The sequence below is a fragment of the Notolepis coatsorum genome, assembly GCF_963971535.1.
Source record: "Notolepis coatsorum genome assembly, chromosome: 7".
Lineage (NCBI taxonomy): Eukaryota > Metazoa > Chordata > Actinopteri > Aulopiformes > Paralepididae > Notolepis > Notolepis coatsorum.
Window position 1 is genome coordinate 45,524,384 of NC_140171.1, and position 7,190 is coordinate 45,531,573.

Consider the following 7,190-nt stretch of genomic DNA (forward strand, 5'->3'; position numbering starts at 1 on the left):
GAACTAACTATGTCGCTTAACGAGCATCGGGTTGAGGAACTGACTGTAACCAAAACATGAGCCAGAAGAAGTGACGCCAGTCCTTTATAGAAACCCACAGAGAAGGGGATCTGCTTGCCGCGCAATAGATCCTGGTCTCTAAACACACAAAGGACTGGTTTCCCCTCGAATCAAATGAGGAATGAATTCTGCGCTTGCTTGGTCACAATCATCTGAAGTGTCGACACGCTGCACCGACATCATGACGGCAACTCCGACAGCCTCGATCGAAGCCCGTGTTTTAAGCGACGAGTGTAAACTAATTTAATTCACGATCGACGCCGGAGAGACCCGAGGAATAACAAGTTATACCGTTTGGGAAATAAAGCTGACAGCGACATAGGCTCCTAGACCTAGTAGCCGCGACACAGTGTGTCCAATCCTCCGCGAACACTAATGTTACTAAAGCGACATCGAAATATGTTCCTGCTAATAAACACGTTATCGTATTCAGATCAATAACGTTTCGTTTATCAAAATCTATTGTAATATCTGATATTTAGAAGAGGAAAAAAAGAAACTCACGTAGTGTCTAGTTCCATTCCTCCATCGCTGTGTTGTGCCTAGCTGTGCGCCACATCGGAGCGGGGGGAAAGCTGTAACTCACCATGACTAAGCATTGTACGAGCCTCCTCTCGCTGTCACAATAAGAGTCCGCCTCGAGAAGACGGGACTTCCCTCTCACTACTCCTAATGGCGGTGAGTTATGCTCGGAGGGAGGGGTCTTTTATTGAGGAGGAGTTCTCAGAATCAAGGGAAATAAAGGCCATTTCTTAAACTGTAGCCTGGCTACCTGTCAATCACATCTGTTCAAAATTTGATTATTTAGTTATAGACGAGATATTTAAAAGCAAGTGAAATCATGTGAAATAGGATTGATCAAAGTAGAAATGGTTAGAATCAGCATGCTATCTATGCACTTGTGATTGAAGGCTGTAGTTTACATGTTGAAATAAATTTCAATTAAGCTAGATAATGATCACAGCAGCAACGAGAACAACCACAACAGACCTTGAAGCAACATCTCAACAGTATCATATAGTATAAAATACTATCTCTTTAGTGTGCACCTGATAATAACATGATAAAATACACCCCTGTGCAGTGTACATTTGGATATCTTGTATGTCATAAATGTCTGGATGTAGCAGTACTGTCTATCAGGGGCGGAGCTAGGGGGTGGCTACCTGGGCTCAAGCCCCGGATGTATTCTGAAAAGCCCCAAATCTATTAATTTTTTTTTTAAATAAAAAAAAAATAAGAAAAATGATTTTTATTTTTTTTAATTTTTTACAATTCATCATTGTTACATGAAAATATGTTTGCACCAGATTTAGCAGAAGCTAATTTCCATCTGTGGTCTATCCAGCTGCTAACTGTATTTGAGTGAGTTAAGTCTTGGTGTTATGGTAGACTCAGACCTAAGCTTTAAATCACAATCAACAAGTTGACAAAAACTTAATTCTTCCACCTTAGAAACATAGCTAAAGTACGGCCATTTATAAATCAAAAGGACGCTGAAAACCAGATCCATGCCAATTTATCTCAAGCCAACTCGACTACTGTAATGCACTCCTTACCGGCCTCCCGAAAAAATACGATGATAACTATTTTATTGCAATGCACTGTTGCATTATTTTATTCTATTTTACTAACTATTTTATTGCACTGCGCTATTTTACTTTGTATCGGTGAATCATAGACGCCTGGCCATAAGAGCATTCGGAGCATCTCTGCTCTCCCACTATTGAACTTGGGGGAGCAAAGGTATGATCTTGCTCCACCACTTTTTGATTATATGAAAAATATGATATATCCCCCCCAATCTATAAAGAGCAGCTTTATTGGTCAAGATTGAAGGCTCTATATTGCAGGAAATTGCACGTACAGGTTCATTAAATTCAAAAAAAATCTGTCGTGGAGGGGGTCGTGCCTGACCGCCAAAACCACCCCTTGCCTGCCCAAAAAATAATAATAAATAAATAAAATTAAGAAAATTAAATTAAAAATTTTAAAAAAAAATTTAAAAAAGGGGGGCCCATCTGGGCTAAGCCCCGGATCTCCTACAATCCTAAATCCGCCCCTGCTGTCTATCTGTATGTCGTGTATGTCATAAATGTTACGATGAATTGAAAATGGGGGACCCTGATGTAAACAAGACGAAAGTCTTTCTCTGGTCTGCATCCCCTTAACAATTGTGTGTATTGAGCTGTACTGTAGTGTACCCATTCTGCAATCTGTTAATACAGTTTTAAATCAATCAATCAATATGGAAATGTGAATTCCCCTCAGCGTTCCAAAACCCTAAATACGTGTTCCCTTGTAGGCCCTAGCTCACCTTAGATGCCCAGGTATCCAAGAGCCAGGTTCTCTATTTATTTTGAGGCAGGACTCCAACAGTACACGCCAGCTCAATAGACTGCCTGCTCCTGGCAGGTGCTGACACACCAATACGTTTTTTTCTCCTCCTGAGAAAATACGTAATCCAGGCTGAGAATCTTCTGTTCTGGTTCATAACCACAAGATGGCGGTATAACCCTACTATGAGACAATGAAAAGGCTGTAGCTAGAGGAGTCAAGATTTTAAAGGTTTTAAACATTAATGATAATTTGCTCTCGTATCAGATTATCAGATTATAAAATAACGTATATACCAATGACCAATATTGTCCATACAGGGTAAAAAAAAAGTCAGTTGTAGGCTGCTGATGAAGGTCTGATAAACTGAGAAAAAAAAATTATGTAATAAATCAATTGCAAATGGACAAGGAATGAGGTTAAATGAATGAATGAATGATGAATGAAAAGTAAATTTTTGAACATGTTATTCTCCATATTTCTCCAAACAACTCACGGTATCTTGTTCCGTCAAACCAAACAATCATAACAACAAATAAAAAAACATAAAAAAAAAGAAGAAAAAAAAGGAATTATAAACAAAAGGTCAAGAGCAATGTGTTTGGTTAGCAGACATGTCCAAAAAAGGAGTAGAGGGAAGCTAAGCTTATTGATCCCTACCCCCTTACATTTATATTTGTTCTTCCATTAATTTTACTAGATATAACATCATTTAGTATATTACAATATAGAATATACTTTTACTTATATTAAAAGATTAAAAGAAAAAACTTGATTCACTTGACAGCAGTGAATATAGTACAGCACTACATACACAATATAACATAACTTTGTTTATCCTCAATACTAATTTCTGTATTTCTCTAATGTGTATTCTTTTTGCTGCTTTTTAAATTGTGCCACATGTTTACTCAGTTTGATGTATTTGGGTAAATTATTCCACAACTTCACTCCACACACCGATATGCACATGCTTTTCAGCGTGGTGTGTACCATTGGTTGTTTAAGATTCCCTCTCCCTCTTAAGTTATATTCTCCTTCCCTGTCTCTGAACCATTTTTGAATGTTGCCTGGGATTAGTTTGTATCTGGCTTTGTATACAATGAGGGCAGGTTTGAAATCCACTAGGTCCATACATTTCAATGCTTGTAGCTTTATAAATAAGTTATTGGTGTGTTCATAATATCCTACATTGTTGATTATTCTTATTGCTTTTTTTTGCATGGTGCATATTGGCTGTAGAGTGCTTTTGTAGGTATTACCCCACACCTCCGCACAGTAGCTCATATATGGTAGGAAGAGTGTACAGTACAGTGTATACAGTGTTTTTTGGTTTAGAATGTGTCTTATCTTGCATAAAACACCAACACTCCGTGCCAATTTAGTGCTGACATATTTGATATGAGGTTTCCAGTTGAGTTTGTGGTCTATTATCACAGCCAGAAATGTATTCTCAAATACCCTCTCCAGTTTAATACTATCAATCATTAGTTCAACCGGTGTATTTACTTGTATATCACGTTTACCAAATATCATGAATTTGTTTTTTTTTATATTTAATGATAATTTATTTACATCAAACCACACTTTCAGCTTGGTTAGCTCAGCTGCGACATTCTTTAATAGCATTTGGAGGTTCTCTCCCTCACAAAAGACATTTGTATCGTCAGCAAAAATTTAATTTTTCAATATTTTAGATGCATTACCTATATCATTTATTTTTTATTTATATATAGGTTGATGTGCTCTGAGATTTTCAGAGTTACTGTAGATACTGTAGGAGTCAGAATGGTACTGTAGATACTGTAGGAGTCAGAATGGCGCGGCTCAAAACTGACTTGCACTGGCATTAATGTGTGCATTTCAATATTTACAAATGTAGATCTAAATGTGCGGAAATCTCTTCTATTAGTTTGGCTATGTGTTCATTAAAACCTGCCTGCAGCCAGGTACCACACTTGATTACACCCATTCATGTTAATGAGATTTAAAAAGGTCCATTGCACTGTCTGAAAGAAGTCATCCTTGCAGCTTCAATGGTCACGAATAAACCTTGATATCATACGACACCTTTGGGAAACCTTGAATCAAGTATTTCCCATATGAACAGAAATGAGCATGCCTGTCCATTCAGATACCATTCCAGCATAATTAGGTTAGATCACCCCTGGGTATTTGATGGACAGACCTAGACATGCTCCATATTGTCTATCCACCTCTACCTCTGCCACAGCTTGTCTTCTTCATTTCATTAAGGTTTAGCATTGGGGAGGAGGTGCATGGTGTGACATTGCACCTACAGTATACAGACAGACTGATTGGGGATCAGGCTAGCGATTCCCCCATGAATACTATTCAATGGTAGAAATCCCCCCAAACCTGCATGTAATATACTATAGGGGATGCAGGATTTTAGGACTTTCAGGACTTTATTTTATATTTAATTATATTTGTATTATTTCATAAATGTATGTATGTATGTATGTATGTATGTATGTATGTATGTATGTATGTATGTATGTATGTATGTATGTATGTATGTATGTATGTATGTATGTTGTATGTATGTATGTATGTATGTATGTATGTATGTATGTATGTATGTATGTATGTATGTATGTATGTATGTATGTATGTATGTATGTATGTATGTATGTATGTATGTATGTATGTTTTGTTTAAAATAATGAATCATATTATTGAGAAATAAAACAAGTAGTGGAGGGTAAACCCAACAAAACTCAGTTTACCCACCTTTTCATTTGTGTGATCCTTTACCCACCCTTTAAAGCTGATATTTATGATTGTAAGCAGTATTATATTTATGCCAATATTGTCTTTTTGAGGAAATAAAACAAAAGAATACTATTCTGATTACCACCTTATGTTTTCCCACTGCATCGTTGAGCACAAGTGCCGTGAGTGAGCATATGAAACATGCTATTTCTATCTGTATAGCAGCCTATGGTTTGGGGTGATGACAGTCGTCAAGAACAACTTCACTCGTATTAACTACTGCAACAGACCCTGTCCCCTTTGTTCTATGATTTAACCTTACTGTAGGAAGGAAGCCAGGAGACAGGAAGGATTCCCTGAATCCCTTGACCTCTCTGACCCCTTGACCTCTGCGAGGGCAGCCACAGCACTGTCTGGGCACCTGTAAATGCCATCAAAGGTTATTGCAGTCTCACGAGTTATGACAGTCTCAGTAGTTTGTTTTATTGCTGCTCAACAGGGCTTACTGAGTGTTAAATCAAAACACAAACTATTCTATACCCATGTATTATTCTGCATGTGTGGCCACATAGCTTTGTCACGCAAGAGGATAATAAATGTGTTTATTTTCAAGCGGAGTGGCTTAGCCTGTGCCAAGCCTCTTTGAGAGCTTTGGAAACCTTGTATTGTATCCCTAGGTAGGCTCATGTGTGTCTCTAGGTAGGCTCCTGTGTGTCCCTAGGTAGGCTCTTGTGTGTCCTTAGGTAGGCTCATGTGTGTCCTTAGGTAGGCTCATGTGTGTCCCTAGGTAGGCTCATGTGTGTCCCTAGGTAGGCTCCTGTGTGTCCCTAGGTAGGCTCCTGTGTGTCCCTAGGTAGGCTCTTGTGTGTCCCTAGGTAGGCTCCTGTGTGTTCTTTGTTTGCATTATGCTAAATGTTGCTGTATATGTCATCCTCATGTTTGGATTCAGATTGATAATTTTGTGGCTGGAGTTTTGAAAGCAGTCTTATACAGAGAAGCGATCCTTATGTGCATGTGGTTTCACAGTTGTGTGGTTTCACACACAACACAAGCAGATTCATTTCTCACAGGTCAAGCTAGGAGTTTATTTCATTGTTAATTATCTAAATATCAACAGATATGGTATAGGGCAGCATTTATTAAACCACAGATCCTACTGTCCTAGGCTCCTGCACTGAGAAATGTGGATGTTTAAGTTGCTCTGTCTGTCCAAATTAAACTACAGATACAGAATGGGACACAAGGAATTTGGTCCCTATATCATAAAAGTAACAATATATTTTAATGTTTTTTTTTTTTTAAATCTCAGAGAGACTACATTTTAAATTGGATGTCAGGATGACATAGTTCAAGAACTAGGCCTGCAGGGAATGGCATATTATAGAATGTTGAATAGCCTCTAGACTTGGCTTTCTCTTAACATGTCTGCATATGATGCACAGATAGCGGAGAACAATGTTTAAACCAGCTGCATATGGTTTTTACTGTGGAGGTCTTCCAATGTTTCATGCATAAAAAGCATGGACACGCGTGTCAAAGTGTTGTGACAACCAATCCTGTGCGCAGGTAAGGAAGGAGATTGGTCAAGGGGTCTGGCTTTGAAGAAAGAGCACAGTGTGTGTTGGGGAGCAGCCCAGAGACATGCAATGCTGGCAGAAGACAGCAGCTACAGTATCCAGGCCAACCAATGCTATTACCAGATGTGAAATGGGGGACGACTTCCTGCTGCTTTCTCTCAAGAACTGTACTTTCATGCAATCACCTCCGTCGACTCATTGGGAAATACACATGCATATACTGTACAACTACAAACACAGTATGCACACACTCACACAAGAGAGAGACACACACATACACATACACGCACGCACGTACGCACGCACGCACACACACACACACACACACACACACACACACACATGTGAAGAAAGCATTTTATTGCTTTGATAAAGTCAGAGGTGAAGTTAGAGAAACTTTCTTTTTCTTTTTTCTTTTTTTTGTATACAAAATGCATATAATTTACAATACAAACCATAAGAAAATGTTGCACAAAAAAA

The 7,190-nt window shown here is 38.4% G+C and overlaps 1 protein-coding gene across 1 annotated transcript in view; it reads right to left on the minus strand.

Annotated features, from left to right (window-relative positions):
* The window catches only part of keap1b (kelch-like ECH-associated protein 1b), a 54,753-nt gene extending 54,115 nt beyond the window's left edge, over positions 1 to 638 (minus strand). The window contains exon 1 of the mRNA XM_084318749.1: positions 565 to 638. The gene's annotated coding sequence lies outside the window, so the exon portion shown is untranslated. The remainder of the gene's footprint in view (positions 1 to 564) is intronic.
* Between the last annotated feature and the right edge of the window lie 6,552 nt (positions 639 to 7,190).